We start from the raw sequence: 25912 nt of genomic DNA, 5'->3' as shown, positions 1-25912 counted from the left end.
CGCCGGGAGCTGGGGCAGGTGCCAGGCGGGATTAGCCAAGCGTGAGAGCGCAGTTCGCGGTGGGCCGGCCCTGCCCGTGCCGCCCCGCGCCAGCCGGACGGGCGCGGGGTACCCTCGCCGCGGGGACGCCGCGTGCCGGGGATGCCCGACCTCCCCGCGGGGGATCCCCGCGGAAGGGGACGCCGCGGCGGGACGCTCGCCCCCCAAAACAGCCCGTGTCCCAGGGAAACTGAGGCACGGGCTGGACCGCGCCGCCCCGAAAGCGCCGACCGGCGGAGACGCGGGAGCGAGGAGGGGAGCGAGCGGCCGCCTCTCGCCGTAAATAAGCGGCTCAGCGATGATTTCCTGCTCTTGTTGACCTTTGACTATGCAGAATAAAGACATAAATCCATATTTTAAACCCATCTGAGCGCCAGCCAGGCCCACAAAGCCATTTACAGCCTGCGATTTGGACGGGGCAGTGAGCAGGAAAGCGATGGTTTCTCGAGGTGACATTCCCCAGGAGGGAAATGAAGTGTTTTATTTGCAGATATATAGGGCACGGTCGTTCCTCCGCTTCCCCTTCCCTCCGCCCTCGGCTCATAAATAAAACATACGGCCGCGTAACCGGCTAATTACGGGAGGATGGCAAAAAAAACCCCGCCGGTCGCTGGGAAAAGAAATCAGCTTTTTTAATCAGCCCGCTCTCCTCTCCATCCCACTTAAGGAGAAACAGGCATTTCGGGTGCCAGGATGGAGCCGAGACTCTCTGGCGGCTCGTAGGCTCCCGCTGGGGTTGTGCGCCCCAATCCCTCGAGGCGGGTTTGGGTTGAGTTGGGGGGTTCAAGCTGCTTTTTCCTTCCTTTTTTCTTTTTTTCCTCTCCCCTGGCTGGGAAAAGGATGTCTTTGAAAAGTCTAATTGTTCCTTACACATTAGATACATTAATGAGGTCTCTGATCAAGCGGGCCGGCTCTCCGGCAAGGAGGCTTCAAGTAGCAATTTTCCATTTGTGTTTCAAATTTTAATGAATGTCCCCGTCTCCGGCTGCGATGCGCGGTGATAATCCGCGCGGCTCGGGTCAGCGCCGGAGCAGGGGCTGCCGCACGGGAGGGCTTGTACAAGGGTTTGATTTCTTTGGGGAATAGTTCCTACAAAATATGGTAATGGCAGAAGACAGCCCGCCTTCCCCCTCGGCTGCCGGAGCCCGAGAGCCACAAATCAGAGGGTTATTATTTCTTTCCGATGTCCCTCAAGTATCCTATATCTTTAGCAGGAGAGTAAAGTTCAGCCCCGATAAGATTGCGGCGCTGGGCGAGACGTGCTTTTTTCCTTTCCTCCTGCCTTTTATTTTTAATTTTTTTTTTTTTTTTTTTTTCCCATCCCCAGGGCGGCCGGCGGGACGTCCCCAAAGCCACCGGCCCCCTCGCCCACACCAAAGCCCACCCCAAGGCCACACCGGTGGGCAGGGCCGAGCCCCCCGCCGTCCCCTCCCAAAATCCGAAGGCCGGATCCGGAACCCATCCCGCCAGGACGAGATTTTTATAACCTTGTTTTGGCATGCCTGCCATTAACTTAATTTAACATCCATATTGCCGCTACTTAATTAAATAGATGAACTCATTTTACATTTGCAAGTCTTAATTCATCCTGAACAAAATTGGCCGCGTTTCGTTCTTTCGACGCTACCAGCTCCCCGGAACAAATGACTGCCTTTTGTAGTTAACTGCTAGTACAGGTTAAAAGCTAATTAGCAGCCCGGGTTGGGTGTTAACTTCCTTATTTATCACCCGGCGCCACTCGATTAGCGAGGGGGCGCGGGTTGGCGCTTCCTGGTCCGTGCCCGGCCCCCGTTTCTGCAGGGCCGCTGGGCCGCGGGCCTCGGGCAACGGCGCCGGACGCGTGCAGCGTGCGCGGCGCTTGGCACGTCGCGCGAGGTGCGTGGTGCGCGGTGCTCGGGGCGTGGTGCTCGGCGCGTCCCGCTCTCGCAGCGGCCGGCAGCACGGCGGGGCAAGTTTGGCAGCACCCAACCATCGCCCAAACACCACCCAACTATCGCCCAAGCACCCAACCATTATCCAAGCACCCAACCACTGCCTAAGCACTCCTCAACCATCATCCAAGCACCCCCCAACCATCGCCCAAGCATCTAACAACCATCGTCCAAGCACCCAACTATCACTCAAGCACCCCCCAACCATCGCCCAAGCACCCAACAACCATCGCCCAAGCACCCAACTATCACTCAAGCACCTCCCAACCATCGCCCAAGCACCCCCCAAGCACCCCCCAAACATCGCCCGAGCACTTAAACATTGCCCAAGAGCTCCCCAACCATCATCCAAGCACCCAACCATCGCCCAAGTACCTCCCGACCACTGCCCAAGCATCCAACCATCACCCAAGCACCTCCCAACCATCACGCAAGCACCCTCCAACCATGGCCCAAGCACCCAACCATCATCCAAGCACCCAACCATTGCCCCAGCACCCCCCAATTATTGCTCAAACACCCCAGGAGAGCACCCTCCCAACCCCGCCATCTTGTCAAACCATCACAGGCTCTGCTGTGCCCAGCACAACGTCCCTGTAGATATTCGGGGAGAGGTCCCGAAAGCACGCGCCGCCGCGGTTGTTCAAGCACAGCCGCTGTGCTCCCACCCGGTCGGCTCACGTCAACCAGCAACGCCCGGAAGCTGCTGGTGGGGAACCGCGTTGCGGCTCCCCACATCTCACCCGTGCAGGCTCCAGCACGGCGCTGTGCCGGCTGCGATGGGGATCACAGCGGAGCCGGGGGACGCGGGAGGACCCACCGGCGGGGCGGCCGGGCGATGGTGAGCCTGGCAGGAAGCCGTTCCAGGAAGGCTCATCTGGTTTGACTAACAAATCGCTAACTGCTTCCCCCGAGGCAGGTGGAAGGAAACAAGCTCCGCCGCTGTAAACAACCCCCTCGGCACCCCGCTTCCCGCCCACGGCCCCCCACGGCCCCCCCCAAGCACCGGCCAGGGGCAGGTTGAGACAGGAAAACGCTTGTGAAACACCCACCCCGCGCTCTGACGCAAGCGCCGGCGAGCGGGACGGGGGGCCCCCCACCAACCCCTGCCCGGCCCACGGGGACGCCGGCACCCCGGGCAAGGCGTGGGGTGACGCAAAGCTTGCGCCAAGCCCCGGCCGGCGCCTGCCACGCCGCCCGGGCCGCCAGCGTGACTCAAGGGGACGAGGCGGCACGGTGCCCGCCGGCGGGACGGGGCGGCCGAGGGCAAAGCCCACCATGGTGGGTGACGCCAGGTCCCTCTGCCAGCACCAGCCGGTGGCAGGGACAGGTCCACCCCAAAGGGCAGCATGCCCGGGCGAGGAGACCCGGGCGCCGGTGGCAATCGCCGTCACCGGCGACGTCCAGCCCCGGCAGCGGTGGCGCGGCGGTGGCACGAAGGTGGCACGGGGGGACAGTGCAGCAAGAGGGGGCCGATAGGCATCTGCTTGGCCCCGTAAACCGATCTGCCCTCGCCTGCTGAAATAACAGCGAGGGGAGGCAGCTCCGGTTACCGGCAGTGCCAGAGGCCGGCTGGGTGCCAGCGCCCTTGGCCCAGGGCCAGGGCGCCGAGCGGGGACCCCCGTCGTCCTCCCCGCTTGCCACAGGCAGGGCGTGAAGCCGCGCGTCCCGCTCCTCGGCGTCACCGCCTCACCCAGCTCCCCACCCGGTATTTCAGGTCCGGCACCCACGCCGGCACCTTCGGGAGCCAGCGGTCCTGCAGGGACGTCACCCTCGCCGTGGGGGCCAGCACCGGCTGGAATGGGAATAATTCCCATCCCGAGCAGTTTTGGCCACGTCCTTCCCGACACAGAGCAGGTCAGAGCCCGGCAGCGTCGCGCCGAGAAGCCGCCGCGGCCAAAAGCGAAGCCCGAAGGCCGGATCCGGCCCCTTTGGGAGGCAGGGATAAACGCCAGTGGGTCCCCCCCAGACCCCACCAGGATCCCATCCCAAATCCTCGCCAGCAGCAGACGGAAAGGAGCGGGGGCCGTACGGAGCGAGGGTGATAGATAACAGCCCTCTGCGCCGGCGAGATAAATAACGCCAGCAGCGCCAAGCCGTGCTGGGCCAGGAGCTAATGGGGGCTGTCAGGGCGGTTTAGAGGAGCGGAGCATCGTTTCGGGGGCCCGGCTGGGAGGACGCCGAGGGGAAGCGACAAGGAGGCAGAGCAGAAAAGCGACAGGCGGTACACAAAGAGCATGTCCTCTGTAAGTGGCGATAAACCTTGGGAGAGGAAAAAAAAAAAAAAAGGAAAAAAAAAAAAAAAAAAGAAAAGCTAAATCAGTTGTTTAGCCGATGTACCACATGCTGACAGGGCAAATGTGAAGGCTTTTATGGCCACATGGGTTTTCATTTGCAGTTATTCATAGCGGAGCCGGGCGCTTTATCTCACTTTACATTATGTGCAACCACAATGCAGACACTTGCACCGCAACGCATTGCCTCCCCTGGAAAATATTAATATGTAAATGTCAGGCTCGGGAGGGCAGCAGGGGAACGGCGGGGATGCGGGAGCCGCGGCGGGGAGATAAACCTGCCCCGGGATTGAGGGGGGGGAGAATGGGACCCCCACCCCGCACCCATGGGTGTGCAGGGGTTGGCGGGAGGCAGGGGCACACGCCTGCACGCACGCGTGGTCGTGGCAGGGCGGGACGCGCGCGTGTGCACGCACACGTGCACAAACACACGTGGTCTCTGCGTGCGTGCATCACCGGGGACCCCCCGGCACGCCCCATCGCAGCCCCCCACCCTCGCTCGGGGGCCGTGCCCGCGCTGGAGGGGAACGCGTGGCGAAGCCGTGGGCCACGGTTTGGGAGGAGGCCCTGGCCGGGCGAAGCGCGTCGACGCGAGCGTGCCAGCGCCTGCAAAGCCCCGTCGGGCAACGCTCCAGCCGTGCCTGCTGTTCCCGGGCTCCGTTCCTCTCCCAGAGCCTCCAGCCCCGGGGGTAGTGCCAGACTGGCAGCCTGGAGGCTATTTATTCGCAGGCAGAGGCAGCGGGAGCTGCTGGCGGACGCAAAAGCCTTTGTCCTACAGGGAAATTCGCCCCTCGCCTCCCAGGCTGCCCCTCGTCTCCCCCTCCGACCCCTCTTTTCCGCCTCCGCACCCCATCCGAAGGCAGCGAGCCCCGACGCCCACCGCGTCGCGGCGGGACTTGGCGCGAAGCCGCGGCACACGGGGACGCCGGACGGTTGCCACACTCCCCCCCCACCTCAACCCCTCCAGACACCCCCCTCAGCATCACCCCTCGCAGGGCTGAGGGTTTGGAGGTGGCACCCCAAAGGCGGCTGCGGGAAAGGAGGAGGGTGGGCACCCAACCCCGGAGCTTCGCGACCCAGTACCGTGCCAGTCAGGGTGGGGGGCACGTCCGAAACACGGCCCCCCTTGGCCGTTACCAGGAGAAGCGCTGGCAGCCGGCGCTGGCACGGGGACAAGGCCGGGAGGGAGGCTGCCCCCCAGCACCTCGGGGAAGGGAACAATCCCCGGGCATTTCTTTTTTGGCAGGCCCCGGGTGCTCCCCCCGGCTCCGCTTCGCGCTCCCCCTCCCCGTCCTCCTCCCGCGCTCGGGCACGGGGATACAATTAAATCAGTGTTCTGCTAACAATCTGCTGGCTAATAAGACATTTTCCTCCCTCTCCCTCCTCCCCCCCACTCCACCCCAATCCGTGTGTGATGGGAGCGCTTTGATATGAGAGTGGACTCTAATGGGTTCGGTGTAAGGGAGCCTTAATTTATTACGTGCCTGTAATTGATGTTTGTATAAAGTAGCTCTTACAGCTCCTCAGAGCGGGAGATGAAAAGCAATCAGTCAGCCATTTGCCTCCAAAGGAAGGAGAAAGGGGAAGACAGACAGCGAGAGAGAACCAGACGTACTCATCAAACCCAGAGAAAAACCCAGAAAGCCAGGGAACAAAACAAAATCCACCCCCCCTTCCACTGCCGCGCAGCCTCACCAGCAGCGCCGGCACCGCTGGGTACCGCTGCCAGCATCTCCCAGTACCCCCACCAGCATCCCTGGGCACCGCCACCTGCATCCCTGGGTACCACTGCCACATCTCCCAGTACCCCCACCAGCATCCCTGGGCACCACCACCTGCATCCCTGGGTATCACTACCAGCATCCTCTGGTACCCCCACCAGCATCCTCCAGTACCCCCCCCAGCATCCCTGAGTACCCTCCCAGCATCCCTGAGTACCACTGCCAGCATCCTCCAGTACCCCAACCAGCATCCCTGGGTATCCCCCCAGCATCCCCGGGTACCACCACCAGAATCCTCCAGTACTCCCCACAGCATCCCTGGGTACCACTGCCAGCATCCCTGGGTACCAGCCCTGGGTACCAGCACCGCCCCAGTGCCCCCGGGGCCAGATCCTGCTGGGGATGCTGGGAGCGGGCAGCCTTGCGGAGCCGCGCCAGGGCAGGATGAGGCCCCCTCCCGTGCCAGCAGCACGCGTGGGGCTGATTAGGCGAGGCGGGCTGCGGCAGCCGGTGCTGAGCTGCTCTAATGACGGCGGGCGCTGGGGAGTCACGTGCCGCCCAGCGCCGGCTGGGGAGCCGTACGTCACCAGCCCTGGCCAAAAAAAAAAAAAAAAAAAAAATCGGTGCTAAATTGAATCAATCCATCTTGGAAATGGCTCTTGTCAGCCGGTGTCAGGGAGAGCGTCTGCAGGAGAGGGATCAGGCGGGGGCAGGCCGGCGAGGGCCAGGCGGTCAGCACCGCTGCGGCGGCACAGCCGGGGTCTCTCCTGGCCCCCCACAGTTCTCCCTGGCCCCGTACATATGGGGTGTGGGGGTCCTCCCGCTGCCACGGGACACAGAGCGGGATGGCATCACCACGGGATGCAGAGCGGGATGGCATCCCCATCACACCGGTAGGGAAAGCGGAGCCCAGAGCTGCCCACATTGCGCCGTGCCTCAGTTTCCCCACACAGGGCATCCCGTACGGCAGCTCCACGGCAGGAAAAAGCCCCAGGAGGGATGGAGACCCCTCCACCTCCGGTGCCCACCTGCGCTCCAACACCCAGGGCAGAGAGCGCCAGGCCGGGAAGGCCGCCGCCGCGCCAGGGAGACAAAGACGCCGCCGCTCGACGCAAATAGAGATGGATCCCCCGTGTACGAACCCCGCAGCCCGGCAAATTAAAACGTAGCACGAAAAGAGGGGAGGACGGAAACAGCCCCCGTGATTGATTTTCCATCCAGCCGACCGAATATGTCACCCAGACAAGCCCCCGGAAAGCGGCGGTGAGCCCAGATTTATCCTCCGCTTGGACCGGAGACCGTCAATCCCTATCCATCCCCGCTAAACAGCTTCACATCCTCGGCTTCCCGCCGCCCGAAGCCGGGGCGCGGGAGCCGTCACCGCTCCGGGAAAGGGGATATAGGGAAGGGGATACATACCTGGGCTCCTAACGAAGGCAATTAGAGGGAAACGCATCCCTCGCGCCGCTTCTCCTAATTAAGAACCAACCGGATTTCCCAACCCGCCTGTTCCCCGGCTCCGGTACAGCCTGTTATTTACCTGCAGCTAATAGGTTGGGCGCAGTTAATGATAGTCTTGTATCAAATGGCTGGATCTTGGCTTCTGACAGCTTTAAAGACCCGTCTCGGGGACACGAGGGTTTCTAATTACGGGGTTCGTCACGGGAAGGCTGGGTTCAATGCCAGTCACTCTCCCCGGGTGACATTTCTGCCCGGATTGGAAATCTAAACACAAGCCCAGCCGGTTAAGGTTAAAAATACGGCGCTCGGCAAGACAAGGGATCATAATTTGGGTCACCGCCGGGTTTAATTAATTTGGAATGGAGCAATCAAAGCGCCGCGTGCAGTAATTACAGCACGGGTGGGAGCGGGGCTCCGGGGAGGCGGCGGTGTCCGGGCGAAGGGATGCTGGGGGAGACGCTTCCCAACGCCGGGATGGGCAAGGAGGCATCGAGCCGGCGGGATAGGGAGGGAGATGCCAAGGAAGCCAACTGGGAGCTGGCAAGCACGCTGTCCCCAACGCCTCGCACGCGAACTTGGGATCCGTCTCCAGTGTCCCCAACCCCACGCGGATGCAGCCCGGGCTCCCAGCCTCCGCTCTGCCCGGGGACCGCGACGAGTGATTTATTTTCCCCAATTACCGGGACACTTTTCCCTTCGCCTGGATCGCGTTTAATTGATTGGAACCTATTGAAAACAAATTAACCGGCACCGGGGCGCAGGGACCTGTTTACGGCTCCTCTGCGGGGAGGCGGGGAGGACGCGTGAGCGGCTGCAAGCACGCGGGTGACGCCGGCGAGGACCGGCACGGCCTCGCGGGAGCAGGAGGAAGAGGAAGGTGGAAAAGGCCAAATACCCCTGCGTGCCGCTCACTGGAACGGTTCCAGCTGTGGCAAGGGGAAACCGAGGCACGGAGCAGCACGGAGCCCAAATCCTGCTGCTTCCTCGCCGGAAAACCCCCCCACGGCACGGGCAGAAGCAAAACGCTCTTCCTCCCAACCGCCGACCCCGAGGAGGGACGCCGGCGGGGGAGCTAACGACGGTGACCCCATTAAGCGAACTTAGCTGGCATTAATTTGACCCCATCCGCCGCGCGCTAATCAGCTGTAACCGTGGCACCCAGCTCAATCCAAATTGATTTACCGAGGCTGGAAATGGATACAAATGTGATTAAAGGCTTTTTATTTTCCATAGGTCCTCTCTAAAATGATTTAAATCAATCGCTACGTGCAGGGTCCTCTCCCTCCCCGGTCGACCCCGCGGCGCCGCGGAGGGGCTTTGCCCCTCCGCGGCGCCGCGGGGTCGACCAGGGAGGGAACAGCACCCAAATTTCCACCACCCACCCCACAGCACCCACCCGTGCCCCGATTCCCACCGCCGACCCACCCACGCGCCCCTCGCCGGACCCCGAGCATCCTCCACCGGCGGGATGGCGGCGCGCCGGGCGGCCCTGGCGAGCGATCAAAGCCCATTAGGCTGAGCGCCGATGCGCGCCCGTTGTTCATCAATTATTCAAACAATAATTGCACCCTTATTTAAAGTCTAGTCTTGCGTGCGCGGCACTGCAGGCTGCCAAGGCCCAACGTTAGATTTACACCCCCGGCGCGTTCCCGCCGCCAATTAATTAAGCAAACACATTCCGAGGCACGCTCTCAGGTGTGCAACCTGCCCCGGCCGCCGTTCATCCCAGCGCGGACGCCGGCGTCGAATCCTCACCCGGCTGAGGGTTCCCAGTCCCTTGGTGGGGGCTACTGGGCCGTCACTGGGGGTCCGCATTTTTAGGGGCGAAGCTCTCCCCAGGGATGGGGATGGCTGCTCTGCCCTGTTCTCCAAAGCCAATTAAAGATTAATCACCCCCCCTTTCCTACAAATTTCCCCTTTGGAAAAAAAAAAAATGAGGAAAAAAGGAGGCGGGGAGGAGGGGGCTGACCCCAGCATCCATTATCAGGGGCCCCGCTCGTTCCCACCGGCACCTAACGAGGGGGGAGGCAGGGAGTGACAGTCACCAAGAGGTCAATCCATTCATCCGGCCGTGTTATTACAAGTCCAAATTTATTGTCACCGGGCCGCGGTAGCGCTGGCAGCGAGGACGCGGGGTTGCACCCCTACTGAATAAGCAGATAAATGAAAGACATCTGGAGAGCAGAACGAAGGGGCAGATTATTAATGCCGAAATTTAGAAGCCAAGGTCTAAGCCACGAATCCATCAGCGCAACCAGTTACGTCCAATAAATTAGGGGAGATAAGGATTGAAGGATGGGGTATTAAAGGCTACATTCATTTCTGAACTGGCACAGGGCTCGCAGGCATCCTCCCCGCCCCGGCGTTAACCCTCGCCGGCCGAGGACGCACCGGAGCTGGGGCGGCAGCGGTCGGGGGGACGCCGCCCGCCGCCGGCTGCCCAATTCAGGGTTGTGGGCACGGGTGGGTGTGACGGAGCAGCGTGCGTGACGATGGAGCGCGTGTCACAACGGAGCACTTGCGATGGAGCGCGCATGAAGACAGTGTGCACAAGGATGGAGCGTTCACGGTGACGGAGCGTGCAAGATGCTGGAGCGTGCGAGATGCAGCATACGTGAAGACAAGCGTGCGCAACGATGGAGCTTACACAACGGAGTGGGCACAGCGATGGAGTGCGCGCAACGACCACGCGCGCAGAAGGATGGAGCACGCAGGAAGGTGGAGCATGCAAGATGATGGAGCATGCAAGATGATGGAGCACGCACAAAGACGGAGCTCGCACAAAGACGGAGCTCGCACGAAGACGGAGCTCGCACGAAGACGGAGCTCGCACGACAGATTGTGCACGACGATGAAGCGTGTATACGGGTGGGAGAGGCTGACACAGAAGAGCAGGGCACCCCACAGCCGCCGGCCAGCTGCAGCACCGGCCTCTCCCCGCCGTGTCCCTGAGCTGGGGTTCAGCTGGCCCAGCCGCTCATTTTGGGGGCTGGTTACCAAGGGGGATGGCTAAGGACTGAGGGGACAGAGCCTGACCCGGCACTGCAGCCCTGGGCTGGGCGGATGTCACCAGGAATCATCCCCTCCGTCACCCTCCTGCCCACCACCACACTGGCACCCCCCGCTTGCGCCTGCCTCAGTTTCCCTCACGTCGTCATGATGGGAACAGCAGGGTCTGGCTCCTCGCGGACAGCGTGGGTGAAAATGGAGAGATGATGGCGAAACGGAGGGCTCCCCGACGCCCGTGCCTCCTGGCCCAGCAGCAAATGGGCGTAGGGCAGGAAGGCACGCAGGCACCCCCTTCAAATGCTGACCTGGCCCCCCATAACACCCACCAAACGAGCACCAACCCCTCCCAGCACCCACGCATCGCCAGCCTCCCCAGCGCTTCCAGTTCAGCAGCCCCCCTACGTCCCGCCGGGATGGCGGCGCAGGCTTTCGGCATCTCTTCCCCCTCCCTGCGGCGGCTCCCGAGCAAATTTCAAACAGCCTCATCCGGCATCCGAGGGATTTGGGATTTGTTTAAGCTCTTTTCACCCGCCGGATTTTAATCGGCGCATTTGCCCCGACCCCTCCACCCCGGTGAAACCAGGTCCGTGCCAGCGGTGACGCCGGAGGGTCCTGGCCCGGGGCGATTCCCAGCGCCCAAGCCCAGGGTTGCCCCCGGCCCCGGGCCAGGATTAGCTATCAAATAACTTTGCATTTAAACCCTTTTTAACAGGGCCGGAGGTCAGGAGGGAAAGGGCAGAGGTTAAGCCTGGCCACGGCCGGGCGTTGACCCCGAGGAGGGGGATGCCGGCGAGGGGACGGGGCGGCACGCGGGGCGGGGGGGGGGGTGCAGGACCCTCAGCCCGGCCATGCCACCCACTCGCTTCACCCTTGATTAGCGGGACCGGGGAGGGGGGCGGCTGGTGGGGACCCCACGGCGTGGGGTGGAGGGTGTCCCCAGCCTTGCAGCCCCCCATCACTTACTGAGGCTCTGCAGCAAAGACGACCAGCTCTTCATCTCCAGCATCCCGGGGGTCCCGCCGCCCCCCCCCTTTTTTTCCCCGTCCCACGGCTCAGGCGGCCGGCGGGGCCCAGGATCGGCCGCACGCTCCCGGGGCGGGACGCACGACACGGGCGACGCGCCGCCGGTGGGAGATAGCGACCATTTTATTCCCTTTTAATTCCGCCTGCCCGTCTCCCGGCGCGCTCGTCCTCCCCCCTCCTCGCCGCCCCGGGGCTGGTCCTGAGTTCGGGGGGCTTTGCTTTTCCCTCCTCCTCCCTCCTTGCACTTGATAGCAGCCTTGTCAAGGCTGCTGAGTTGCTGCTGACCCCTGCCCCGTCGCTGCTAATTAAGGCTGCGCAGTGACAGTTCAAGTGCCTCGCCGCCAGTTTGCGGCACCGCCGCTTCTAATTGGAGACGCTTTTTATTTTTCCACAGTCGCCGCGTCAGGGTTGAGGAGGGGGGATTCGGGGTCCGGAGAAGGGGGTTCGCATCCAGCCCCGGGTGGCGTTGGTTGGCACAGGGGGATGAAGCACCCTGCTCGCACCCGTCGGGAGATCCAGCCCCTGGGCGCAGGGGGAAATTACGGAATTATTGCAAAGGTGATGCAGAATGGGATAAAAAAAAGTCAGGAGGGAAGCAGGGAGGAGGAGGAAGGAGGTGAGCGATTCCCCCGGGAGCAGCCCCAAGCTGGGAAGGGTGGGGGGCGCCGCGCGCCGCTGCCTCCCGATGTATTTTGGGACGGTGAGGAGAGTGCGCACGGCAGGGAGCCAAGAGGCACGGCCGTATCTCCCTGCAGCAAAGCGGGTGCTGGCTCGGGGACGGGGTATCGGTCAGGACACGCGGGTGCTGTCCCCGTCCCTGCCCGCCGCCCCTGGCGACGCGCCTGCTGAGACCCGGCAAAGATCGTGACGCTTGTGCGCGCGCCCCAGCGAGCTGGCAGCACGGCCGTAGCGGGGTCACAGGGGCACCCCAGCACCCGCTGGCCCCGGGGTCGTGTGTGTGTCCCCCCCCCGGCCCCGGCCGTGCCAGCAGCCGGACGGATCTATTGTGTCGTGACAGCCGAGCTGTTTTATCGCGGCGAGGGAGCCAGCGCCAGCCGTCGCCCTGACCCCGCCGGCGGGCTGAGGAGAAACAGAAGAGGGTTTGTATCATCCCGGCGGGTCAGAGGGCAGGGGAAGGCAGCCGGCCTCCCCCCGTGCTGCCGAATTCCTGGGATGCACGCCCGGGGAAGGCAGCTGCACGCGGCCCCTGCCCCGCAGGTTGGGGGTTGGCAGGGTGTGGGGACAGACCCCCCCCTCAGCAGCACCCCGAGTCCCCCCATTGCCCACCCAGCCACGGGGATTGCTCCTTGAAATGGTGTCCCCAATCTGCCCCGTCCCGCAGCACCCCTAAATCGGTGTCCCCAACCTACCCCTGTCCCGCAGCACCTCGGAACGAGCTGCCACCATGGGGGGACGCAGATGGGGACAGGGATGCTCACACCCACCCCAACGTCTCCCCACCCACACCAGCGCGCGGCGGGGGTCACCCAAAAGCCGGCGTCAACTCCGCAATGTCCCCGAAACGCACGTCCCTCCGGCTGAGGTGACGTCCCTGCCACCGCGCACGGCCGAGCCGGGGGGGTCAGAGCCCGCCCTGGCACCGGGGGTCTGCCCCACGGAGCCTCGCCGATCCCCCCCATCCCTTCTCCCCTCCCAGCAGCCTTTGTGCCGCCGGCACCTCCGGCTCGGACGCGGTAAGGCGACACAAAGCGGAGCCGAGCGGCGTTTCGCCTGTAATTTTCTCCGCTCCATTATTGACAAACAAGCTGCTCCGCGCAGGTGACGGCGAGGCCGGCGCGGCAGCTGGGGCACCGCCGCACGCGCGCCCCGGCCTCGCGCCGCGCCAGCTGGCCCCTCCAGCCCCGCCGTGGGCTCGCCGCACCCCAAATCGCTTCGGCTTTGAGCACGGTCGCACGGATCCAGAGACCTCACCCCTAAAAAAAAAAAAACCACGAGAGGGAAAGACGCGGCTCCGGGATGCCCGGCCGGGCGCTGGCTTCGCCGCCGGGCAGCCCCTCTCCCCCAGCCAGGGCGGTTGGGCGCAGCGTGCGGCGAGTCTGTCGTTAGCGTCGTGCCAAACCCAAAGTGGCTGCTTCGAAACGGCAATCCAATAAAAGTGCTACTTGTCTATTTATCATCCTCGGGGCTTTTTATCACAGTGCAGATGGCTGTTACCTTCGCAAGGCACAGCAGTGTGCTGGCACGCGCCCGCCGCACAGAAGCTCGAGCGCCGTGGAGTCTGTGCTTACACCTGCGAGGAGACGTCGGGCCGCCTGCTCCGGCCTCGCCGGCCGGTGAGCCGAGCCGGGCCGCGTCGCCTGCCAGGGCCACGACGCCCCTTTGCGAGCCGAGTCCCAGCCCGGACGGTGTTTGCACCGTGCGTGTTCACCGGGCATTTGCACAGGGTATCGACACCCAGCATTCACACGGGGCATTTGCACCACGTATGTTCACCAGGTATTTGCACGGGTGTTTGCACCACGTATGTTCACCAGGCATTGGCACGGGGCATTTGCACCATGCATGTTCACAAGGGATTTGCACGGGGCATTTGCACCATGTAGGTTCACCACGCACTGGCACGGGGCATTTGCACCATGCATGTTCACCGGCAATTTGCACGGGACTTTTGCACCAGGTATTTGCGCTGGGTATGTTCACCAAGCATTTGCACGGAGCATTTGCACCTTGCACGTTCACCAGGCATTGGCACGGGGCATTTGAAGCACGCGTGTTCACTAGGCGTGTTCACCAGGCATTTGCACCATGCGTGTTCACCGGGCATTTGCACCATGCATCGGCACAGCCCGTTCGCACGGGGTACTCGCCGCAAGCATTCGCACCGTGCACGTTCACCGGGTATTTGCACAAGGCGCTCGCACGGAGCGCCCGCAGCCTCTCGTTACCCCCGGCCGCGGCGGCAGCGGCGCGGGCGCTAATTGAGAGACGGCAAGGTCACCCGCCAGCAGCGTGGGCGCCGCTGCCCGCGGCCGCGGGCAGCGGCGCCCACGCTGCTGGCGGGTGACCCAAACATGGGGGACCTCGGCGAGCCCCCAAGACGGGGCGGTCGCGTCCCCGTGCAACCCCCTACGCCGTCGGCACGCTCCGGTAAAGCCCAGCGTCGGAATCGGGTGCGACACCAGCGCGCCGCGCCCTGGCCGCGGGCGTCGGGGAGGCACCGTTGCATGGGCGTCGAACGAGGTCCGCTGAGCGGCGAGAGGCGATGCCGGGACGCGGAGGGCAAGGCGCCGCTTGGAAAAGGCGTCTGCGGGGCGGCGGAGGTGGCCGGCCCCACCTTTTGCACCAAAGCCAAAGCCGCCAACCCACGCCGCCGCTCCCCGAGCGAGTCCGGCGGGTCGGGAGCGCCCCGGGGAGAGCCGTCGGAGCACCGCGTCGCCCTGCCTGTGCCCTTCGCCCGGCGTCCGCAGCACCGCTGCGGGGACCCCACGCCCGCGCCTCCCACCCCGGTCCGGCCGCCCCAGCCGGTTGGGAAGCGGCCGGGCTCGCCCGGGAACGCCGCTTGCATCAGCCACGGCCCAGCTGGCACCGCTCGCAGGCAGGTACGTGCCGTGCCGGCAGGCAGGTAAGGAGGCCACGTGCCGCGGTCGGACGCTGGGAGACGAGACCATCCCTGCGGACGGCGGCACGGGGGGACGCTCCAGGAGCAGGGGGTCCACGGGGACTCATCCCAGCTCCCCATCGCTTCAACCAGCACCAGCATCCGCCGCCTCGTCCCCAGCGCGGTGACAACCCCCAGCTCCCCGCCACAAAGTGCGGCACGCAGCGAGGGGACGCAGGAGGACGTTGCCTCCCTCTCCTCTCCTTTTTTTTTTTCTTTTTTTTTTTTTTTTTTTAAAATCAAAGCTCTCCAGAACAAAGTACACACTCTACCTCTTCAAACCCACCACCATCTGTCTGTCCGTCTGAGCGTCGTCGCCAGAGCCGCAGCCCTGCCGCTCGCAGCGGCCGCCTCCGAGCAGATGGTGCCAGGGGAAGGAGGACGGGCCCGCTGCCGCGCAGGGGTCTCGCCGGCGGTGGGTCGCGGCGGCTCCGTTGGCCCTGACCCCTTCCATCCTCCCCGGCACGGTAATTACCCCCGCGCGCCCAGCAAACAGCCCGCGCCGGGTCATTGTGGCGGACACCAACAAAGGGCGGCCGACGGCGGGACCTCCCGACCCCTGCCAGCCCCTGCTGACCCCTGCCCTCCGCCGGCCCCTCTGCCAAAAGAGCAATAAATCAATGGGACGGGACGGGATGGGGACGGGGACTCCGACAGCACGTGGGTGCACCCCGGCGAGGAACCCCGGCCGCTCGGCAGCCTCCCCCCGGATTAGCGAGGCCGCACCGAGGGCGCGTTTTCCCCCCGCACCCTCCGGTCGCAGCCCCGTTAATGGGGAATTTCATGGGTGCGGGACCGCGGAGCCCGGGCGGCGAGCGTGTCGGAGCCATCTGCTCGCAGGAGCCAGGGCCGTCGAGCCGCCCTGACCTCGGCGCGGCAAAGGGTTCGCGGGAGCAGATGTCGCACCCTCCCTCCCCTCCCCGAGGCCACGGCGGTGTCATGCCCCGCGCCCCGGGCTCGGCACCGCCACGGGACCCCAGCACCTCCGGGTGGCCCCTCGCACCGAGCCGCAGGCAAAACCAGGCCGAGAGCAAAGACCTGGGAAACTCACTGCAGGAGTGGCAACTCCCAAGATGGGGCTCTGCAGGCACTGCCTCTCCGGAAGCAGATCCCGGCTGGATGCAGCCCGGATTCCCGCAGGTCTCCGGGAGCGGCCGGCACCGGTGTCTTTCGGACTGATTAAAATTCATTCTGCATGATTTAGGACCTAATCTCGGTGAAACTCCACGGCGCTTTATTAAGAGCGCATTAGCGGATAATTCATGCATTCGGATGAAAAATCAGCCCGTGTTATGCTCTGGGAGTGGGGGGGGGACACGGCGGTGGGGGGGGGGGACACAGGCGCGGGGAGAGGGGGGCACCCCGCTCACCCAGCCTCCCGCGCCTCCCCGTCGCATCCCGGCGAGGCAGCAGCCCTTCTGACAACTGCCACCACTCATTAATCTTGACGAGTTTTCTGCTGAATATTCTTCCACGGGCTTTCAAACCGTTCACTAATTGCAATTAATCACTTACCGAAACAGATGTCAGGAACAATGGAATTGGGAAGTCTGGAGGCTTGATAAAGCTGTCAGAGGAGCGCGCTCGTGCGGCAGCGGGTGCCAAAAGGCGCCGGTGACACCTTCCCCCCGCCATGTGCTGGGGACACCCGGTGACCCCCCCATCGCCCGCCTGGCATCTGTCCGCCCCGGTGACGGAAAAGGCGCGGTGACGGTGCACAGCGGGGGTTGGGGGGGTGTCCGCATCCCCGGGACCCACCGGCGGATGGGATGGGGACGTGGGTACTGGTTTTTGGGTGACGGGAGGTGACGGGAGTGGCTTTGCCATGCCAGCACCCACGACTCCCACGGGATATGGTGGACCCCGGCCGGCGCAGCGTCACCCTGCTCCCAGCGCCGGGGTGGCTCTGTCTCCTCCTCTCCGTGGGGAAAAAAGCCGTGAGGAGCCCCGGCGGGGCGACACGTCCGCCGTGCCTCGCGCAGACGACGGCACGTTCTCCGTCCCTGCCAGACGCCGCGTTAGCACCAGCAGGGATCCAACAGCCTTTCCCGGCGGGCGCGCCGCGCTGTTTACCCATCACACGCCAAAGGTGCCGAGCTGACAGCTCCGGAAAGCTCCCGGAGAGGCGGATTGGGGCCGAGGCTCCCGGGCGCCTTATCCCACCCTCGGAGACCCCAAAGGCCACCCCATCGGTGACCCCAGCAAGGGGCAGCCCCTGGGCTTCCGTTCGCCAAGGAAGGAGCCTGCGGCCTCACCAGCCCCCACGTCTCATCCATCCCCCCCCCAGCTTGGGGACACCCTTTGGGAAGAAGGTTTGGGACAAGGAGGGCTTTCCCGGTCCCCTGTGAGGTAGAGGATGCCACACAGCCCGAGGCCACCCAGCGCAATTAGCCCCGTGCCCCCCAGCCACGTTGGGGGACGCGGCCGCGGTGACACCGCCACGGGGACGCACGCGCCTTGCGGGGCTGGCGGGGCGCGAGCCAAGCCCGGGGCTTGTGACCGGCGCGGCCCCCGACACATGTTACAATAAATATTCCGCACAGACACCGTTCCATATGTATGATCCGGCGGGGTGATGATTTTTCTACTGATCACTGGAAGTGACAGCTGCGCGGAGAGCAGGAGAAACAAAGGCACCGACTGCTCTCCCCGTTACACTCCGCTAGCGACATGATGGTGTGACACGGAGCGGCAGCATCTGGTGGCGCGGGGACCGGCGAGCGGGACGGGACGCCTGTTAGCGCCGGGCACAAAGGGGCGGCGACGGGGACAGGGTGGCGACGGGGACGGGGTGGCGGTGAGGCGGCCATGGGGACGGGGTGGAAATAAGGATGAGGTGGAAATAAGGATGGGGCGGTGGTGACGTGGCCACGGAAATGGGGGGGAAATAACGATGGGGTGGCCATGGGGACAAGGTGGAAATGGGCGTGGGGTGGAAATAAGGACAGGGTGGCTGTGGGAATGGGGTGGTGATGAAGTGGACACGGGGATGGACTGGACATGGGCGGAAATGGGGTGGAAATAACGATGGAGTGGCCATGGGGACAGAGTTGCCATGGGGATGGGGTGGCACTGAGGTGGCAATGAGGATGGGGTGGAAATAAGGATGGGGTGGCCATGGGGACAGGGTGGAAATGGGGACAAGGTGGAAATAAAGATGGGGTGGCCACGGGGACAAGGTGGAAATGGAGTGGCCATGGGGATGGGGTGGCAGTGAGGTGGCCATGGGGATCGGGTGGAAATAAGCATGGGGTGGCCATGTGGATGGAGCGGCAATGGGGTGGCCACGGGGACAGGGCGGCCATGGGGTGGAAAGGAGGATGGGGTGGTCACAGGGACAGGGTGGCCACGAGGACAGACACCTCCCATCACCCCTCCCCTACCGCACACAAGCACCCAGCCCCTCCACCCCGCCCCCCGCAGCAGCCACGGGACGGGGGTTCCGGGGAGCACCCGGCCATCGCCGCGCGCCCGGCCCAGCCACGGTCAATATTTGCGTTTGATTTGCGAGCGTTTCCTCCCCCCAGATAACGGCGGGGCCGCGGCACGTACCGGAGGCAGAAGCGCTTGGGTCCGCTTAATTATTAGCGAACATGCAAAACCTCCCTACACGAGGTAACAATAAACACCGCGATTTCAGCGAGATAAACAGGGCTTTAAATTTCCAGCAGCCTTTACTGGTGTAAAAATAAGCGTCCCTTATTTATTTAGCTCCTTTGAGGAGCCGCATCGGTCCCCAAACACAGTCTTTCACTGTCAAGCTACAGTCGAAGCCTTTATAGGTGGCGAGGATCCTGACAGCTACCCCAGCACAACCATCTTTTATTCATGCTCATAACATAAACCCGATTGCCTCGGAAACAAAAGGATTTAACTCGCTGCTGGCCAAGCGGCAGCGGCCAAGGGGAGGTCTCCGGTGAGGGCACGGGGCTGGGATGGCTTTGCCCCGGACGGGGACATCCCCGCAGGGTCACCGCCTGGGCTGCGGGACAGTCGCATCGCGTCGGCGCATCCGGGGCTAAAATAAAGCCGAAAATACCGATCCGGCCCACCGACCCAACCTCGAGCCGTCGGCGGCTCCGCGGCCCGCCCCTGCCCGCGCGGGAGCGAGCGGAGCGGCGCTTAGGAGCGCGGTTCGTATTTAATAACGCAATTTATATTCCGCTCTCAGCATAAACTATTGTAAAGGCGCGCTAATGTAAAAATACATCTGGCTTGTCAATAGTTTATCTTCTGGATCTGCATCTAAATCCCTGGGCATTCTTGACTTATGGCTGCGCCAGCGTCTAATGAATAAAAAGGTGCAAATTATAGGCCCTGCTTTAATGCTCATCATAAAATTAGATGATAGTTGCAAAAGCTGCATTCTCCTGCCCACAGCGCAGCGATGCTGAGCTATAAATAAAGTGTATTTAATGTATCCCAGCGCTGCGCGGAGCCAGGAAACAGTATGTTACTGCGCAGCCTTCAATGGATCCGCCACAAGTTCAATGAAGTGATAACTGATCCATCATGTGAATTTATGTTAACTGTCTGCTCGCAAAGTCACGGCCCCGGCACTGTAAATAGCCGACAATCCTTCCAGCCCGGCCTGCCTGCCAATAAACCTGTCACCGGCGGGCTGGGAGCCGCCACCTTGGGACACCGCAGACGAACCATTACGCTCTTGGGTTTCCTCTCGGTTTTTTCCATCCGGTTGTCCGTACGGAGCATCGTCGCTGCGCCTCGGTTTACCCGCAGCCGAGCTCATTTCCCCGGGGCTTTCCGACCCCGCGCGATGCTTTTCCGCCTCTCCGGAGCTGTCGCATCGGGGACGCGGGAAGCCCAGATGGGATTTGGGAGGAGGCGAGGGGGGCACGCGGGTGGGAAAACACTGGTGCCGGGGGACAGGCTGGAAGCAGAGCCAGGAGGGGACGGGCATGATGGGGTCACTTCTCTGGGGACGGGGTAGAAAGGCTAACTGCATCGTGCCTGGAGAGCATCCTCCTCCGAAGGAGACATGCCCCAGGGCTGGCATCCGGGAAAAAGACATCCCCGGAAAGTAGGCGTCCCCGGGAAGATGTGATCCTCAGAAAGAAGTCCCCAGGAAGATGTTCCCAGGAAGGAGATGTCCCCAGGAAGATGTCATCCCGGGGAAGGAGGCATCCCTGGGAAGATGTGGTCACCAGGAAGGAGATGTGTCCAAGATGGAGATGTCCCTGGGAAGATGTGGTCCTCGGGAAGGAGATGTCCCTAGGAATGAGATGTCCCCAGGAAGATGTCATCCCTGGGAAGGAGACATCCCCGGGAAGATGTGGTCGCCAGGAAGGAGATGTGCCTGAGGAGAAAATGCCCCTGGGAAGATGCAGTCCTGGGGAAGGAGATGTCCCTAGGAAGTAGATGTCCCCAGGAAGGAGATGTCATCTCCAGGAAGGAGATGTTCCCAGGAAGACGTCATCCTTGGGAAGGAGATATTCCCAGGAAGGAGGTATCATCCCTGGGAAGATGTCATCCCTGGGAAGGAGATGTCCCCAGGAAGGAGACATCCCTGGGACAATGTCATCTGCAGAAAGGAGATGTCTCTGGGAAAACGTCATCCCCAGGGCAGAAGTGTCCCTGGGAAGATGATGTCCCCAGGAAGGGTCCTCCCTTCAAGCCAGGAAGACCCTCATCCCTCTCCATGTCCAGCTCGCAGCCAAGGACACGCGCACGGCACCACGCAGCCCGGCCGTGCGGGACAGGCCCCAGCCGAGGGAGCCGGCAGCGGTGCCAGCCGCAGGGACGCAGCCGTCCTTGGGGCGCACGGCGGCAGCGGGGGACACCGGGCCCACGGGCAGCGGCGTTGGCCGTCGCCCCGCTCTCGCTAACCCGGTGCCGAGCAGCCCCCAGTAACAGCCACGGTAAATTCTCCTAACCAATTCGGGTCCATTTCTATAAATAATGTAGAATCTTTTTATTTACTGACAGGTTGTAAAAGTATCACCGAGAATAATGTGAAATCAGGCGCTGCTGAATAATTCATGGCAGCAGCTCCGCTCTCCCCGTCCCCGCGCTCCCCCGGCCCCGGCGTTTACACGACAGCACCTTGCGCCCGGGTTTATCTCATAAAAACCGGGACTAACGACCTGGCACTAATTCTTTATCAACTGGGACTTTGATGGTGAGGGGAGGAGGAGAGGAAATAGAAAGAAATAAAAATAACCCTGGGTGCACCCTGTACGAAACGCACAGGCCCGCGTGATCGCCGGCGTCTCCCGCTGGCAATTCCCACCGGCCCCCAGCGCCTCTCCGAAAACTAGGATTAATTAGCAGCGCCCGCAGCTCCGCGCTGGCATCCCCAGGCAGCGAGCACGGGAAGGGCGGAACGACCCTGCTGGGACACGGGGACGGCAGCGGGACCCTTGGGGACCACGGCGGGACCCTTGGGGACGATGCCGGGACCCTTGGGGACCACGGCGGGATGCTCGCGGTCTCCATGCCAACCCCAGGGATGCCAGCTCGGGGTAGCAGACCCCCACAGTGGGCAAACAGGTTAAATTTGGGCAGAAAATCCAGATCCCGGGGGGCTGCTAATCCCTGTAACAACCCGATCCGGTGTCTCTCATCCCTCCCGCCAGCGCCGAGGGCCATGGGGACAGCAGGGACCCCCCCCTGCAGCCCCCCCCCACCATCCCCTCCGCAGAACAATACCTATCCGCCGCTGTTTTGATGTGCGGCACAAAGCCGGGAGAGCTTTCCATGTAACATGATAAAAGCAAGTCCCCAGCCAGCACAATTATTTGATAATTCTCCCTTAACACCCATCAAATTAAAGCAATGTCCAAGGGCTGCCTGAAGTGGCACTGATAGGTATTAAACTTTAATGAGATTTAATGGCACTGCCCTACTTTTTAAGCGCTCGGGTCTACGTTTATGAACATTTAATTTCCCGGGCCCTGACCTCTTTTTTTTTTTTTTTTTTCTTTTTTTTTTTTTATCCCCCCCCAAGCCCGCCCGCCCTCGCAGCTGGTTTCTGTTAGCGCTGGCTGCCGGCCCCGACCCGGGATGCTCGGCCGACCCCGAGCCGATAGAAATCTCCAGGCGCTGCGGGGTGAGATGTTGACTCTAGCAGGGAGCCGAGACGGAGCGGGGAGCCCGGGGAGGGAAGGAAGGAGGAGGTGGGGGGGGGGTAGATGTGATTCACCGGCAGCGAACGCGGCCAAATTTATGGAATGACTTAATTAATTTGCTCCCGGGATGACACGACGCCGCGGGTCGGACTGGTTCGAGGGCCCCGGTCTCGCTGCTCGGTTGCAATCTGGTCGGCGAACGGGTTTGTTCGAGCGTCCCTTACAAACAAGGCAGCTGCAAACCCACAAATCTGGGGGGCAAATTTGGGGCAGAGGAGGGGGAAATTTGCACCCGGGGACAGATCTGCAGCCGGCTGATCCGGTTTGTTGCTGCCCTCTAGTGCGTAGAGGACAGGCCAGAGCCCGTCACTGTCACTTGTCCCCCTCCCCATGCATCCCCGAGGCCACTTTGGCCACACAGGATGCTGCATCTCAAGTGGGGACGGTCACCAAAACAGCTGGGGTACCGGGGAGCATCGTTCCGGAGCGTCCCGGTGCGATACGGGATGCTGCGTCTCCCTCCACACCGGGATGCGGGAGGGGTTGGGGTGCCCGTCATCATCCTCCAACAAGAGGGGCTGGCTGGCACCGGTGTCACCGTCACCCTCCCGCGCAGGGGTCTGCCCGCCCCACGGCGACGAGCCTGGGGTCAGGGAAACTGAGGCACGCACCAGCGCGGGCAGCTTCTGCGCCGGGAACGGCCCTCTCCCACCTCCCCAAACCCTCCCCAGCGCCCACGCCAGCCGCAGGGAGCCGGGCCGCAGGAATGCAAAGGCAGGGCAATAAAAGGGAGCGTTATCAAGCCCCAGCAGAGCCAGGAGGGAGGGAAAGGAGGAGAAAGAAGAAAAAAAAAAAAAAAAAAAAAGGAAAAAAAAGAAAAAAAACCACCCCACCCTTAACCCCGAGATCACTTATCATTCAGGCTGCATCACGCATCTTGAAAGTGCAGACACAAAAATGTAATGTCATAACATTCGCAGTTCAATAACCTTTGCTTCACGAGACGGCTTGAACTGTCAGAGGAGCTGGAAGGTAAATATTTCAGCGCACGGGCGCTGAATGCAAAGGCGTGGGGAGGCGAGGGGGGGGTCGGCCTCGGCTTCCCCCAGCTCGCCTCGACACGTCCAAATATCCCCCGCCGTAAATCCCGGCCGGCGCTGGGGGAAAAGGCCGCGGCGTGGATAAAATACGAGCAGATATAAAACCCGACGCCTTTATTGGTTCGGCAAAGTCTTCCAACAAGTTATGAACCCGCAGCTTGACCCTCACCCATCATCTTGTTATACGGCGGAAAAAAAAACGGTGCCGGGAGCCGGGGCCGGACCGGGATGCAGGAGGCGCTGAGCCCCGACATCATCGCTACACCCGGGGCTGGGGGGGACGGGGCGACGCAGGGGGCACGGCCGCGGCGAGGAACAGCTCCCCGGCCCCCCCAGCCCGCACAAGGCATGCGGCGGCAGGCACCCGTCGACGCCTTCCCCGAAAAAACACCTGCTAACGCGGCGCTGGCACGGGGCGAGCAGCCCGGGGCAGGCGGGAGGAGCGGCGGCGGCGTGGAGCGCGCCAGGGCCCGCAGCAAGAAGCGGCATGTCTGCCGCTTGGCAGCACAACAGAGAGCAGGTGACAAGCGCGCCGGCGGTCGCTTTATTACAGGAAGCGAGCACGCAAGCATCTGACGCTGCTCTGCCCGAAGAAAGAAAAAAAAAAAAAAAAACAACAAACCAAACTCAAACCCTTGCCACCCCGCCACGGGGCCCCACGGACGCTGTGGGGTGCCCCGTTGCAAACCCCACTGTGAAACGGGGTGGGAGGTGGGGGGTCAGGTCCCAGGGCCGCCAAGCGAATCCCGAGGGAGTAAAAAAAATCCACACGCACAAACGTTTCTCCTCGGCAAACGCTCCCCGAGACGACAAAACCAGCCGCTGCCACCGCCGCTGCGCCCGCTCCCGCGCCGACCCGCTCCTCTGACACAGCAATTAGAGGCGGGCATTAATATTTAAAATATCGCCAGCTCTGGAAGAAGGGAAATCAAATAAAAACGCCGGCATGCTGGCAGCGCGTCGAGCTGACGCTCCATCAGCCCCAAACCCCGCGGGGTGCGTGGCGGCGGCGGGGGGTGCGGAGTCCCGCACCGTGCGGGACGTCGAGGCGGCGATGTCGTGAGGGGAAAGCCCTTCCCGGACTAAACTGGTGCAAAGATGGAGGTGGCGAGCAAATGGCGAGCAAGCGGCGCTGGGCCCGGGGTCAAGGCCGGGGGGGACACGCGGCCTGGTCCCACTTCGGCTGCCATGGGTGCGAAGCGGCGGCACAGCGAAGAGGATTTCCCGCTCAGCGCCAAGGGCTTTTGGAGGCCGCAGCTTTCCCTCCCCTCGATTTAAAACGGGATTTTTAAACTTCAAAAGGGATCGGAGGGGGCAGGCCTCCGAAAGGGCCGACCCCGCGGGCGCTGCGCCGGGGGTCGAGGCGGGGGGCTGCGAACCCAGCCGGGGCCAACGGCCGAGGCAGATAAGGGTTGGGGGGCAGAGGGGGGGGATGACGGCCGCGCCGCCCGCCCTCGCAGAAGGCCCCGCGATAAAGGCGACCGCGGTTTATCGGCACGGGGAGCGCCGGGGCGCGCTTCCTCCCGCGTCGCGGTGCAACCGCCGGCAGGCAACGGGGTGGCGGTGGGGGACGGGGACACGGGGCGGCCCCGCGCGCGGCCGAGGCACGAGGCACGGCAAGGGCCGTTTCAAGGGCAATCCCCCTGGCCCGCTGCCCGGGCGGCCGCGGCGTGCCAAGCTCGGTCCCGGCTGTCCCTTCCCAGGCAGGAGCTGGGATTCGGCGGTGCTGCCCTGCAGCCCCCTTCCCCAGCACCCAGACCCCCCACACCACAAAGAGACGCCCACCACCTCGCAGCTGGGCGATGCGCCCCAGCAATGCCGGCACATGGCGGGGGTCCGGGTTGGTTCTCCCCAACAGGACATGAAGACAGAGGCAGGCAAAGGCCATTATTTTTCAGCGCGCGCGCGCGCTGTGACTCCAAACTTTCCACCCGCCGCTGGCGTCGCTGCCAGGGCGCAGGGACAGAGGTGTGACCCCTGGCACCGCACCCCCTGCCCCGATACGGGGTTGCAGCACCACCACTTTGCACCCAGCCGGCACAGGAACACCCCCTCCCCACCCCAGGACCCCCCCCCCTACCAAGACCCCAATCTCCCCTGGGGCCCCCCACGCTCCCCTCCTCATGCTGCCCCAAAACTCACAGTCCCATCCCGGGCGCTGGCACGTCAGGAAGCGATAAATTGTCCTGCGCCCCACGTCCCCCCCCCATCGCCTCCCCGTGCCCCCCGGCAGCCTGGCCCCCCGCCAAAGCCACTGTCTCCGCTGTAATGCTCCCGGCCCTGCAGCCAGCACACACACACTCAACCCCCTCCACCAGCCAAAAAAGGCCCCGGGCGTGCACACTCGCACGTGCACGAGGGCAGGCACACAGGGGCGTGCACGGACGCGCTTGTGCACACACACGCGTGCACACCCCGGGTGTGCACCCAACAAAGCGGTGCGAGGGGGGTTACACATGCACCACGCGTGCCCCTTGCACCGACAGCTGCCAGCGCACCCTCGGGTCGTGCAATGCGTGCACACGCGTGTGTGCAAACACACACACCCCACCCCCCCAAGCCGCAGGCCTTGGCCAGCCAGCCCCGCCATCGCCGCCGTCACACCCAACACCGGGTTCAAGCGCACA

At 63.3% G+C, this 25912-nt stretch overlaps 1 protein-coding gene and 1 long non-coding RNA gene across 3 annotated transcripts in view; one reads left to right on the top strand and one right to left on the bottom strand.

Moving 5' to 3' along the window:
- GSE1 (Gse1 coiled-coil protein) overlaps window positions 1-25912 on the bottom strand; it is a 91299-nt gene that overhangs the window by 29855 nt on the left and 35532 nt on the right. The gene's annotated exons all lie outside the window — the stretch shown is intronic.
- LOC147599076 (uncharacterized) lies at window positions 12349-13608 on the top strand. The gene is made up of 2 exons (XR_015260040.1): window positions 12349-12578; window positions 13136-13608. It is a non-coding gene; the product is annotated as an uncharacterized LOC147599076 (long non-coding RNA).

The sequence above is a fragment of the Chlamydotis macqueenii genome, chromosome 13 (genome assembly GCF_036417535.1).
Source record: "Chlamydotis macqueenii isolate bChlMac1 chromosome 13, bChlMac1.mat, whole genome shotgun sequence".
Classification (NCBI taxonomy): Eukaryota; Metazoa; Chordata; class Aves; order Otidiformes; family Otididae; genus Chlamydotis; species Chlamydotis macqueenii.
Note: the sequence above shows the minus strand (reverse complement) of the source record. Positions and strands in the feature narration are given on the sequence as shown.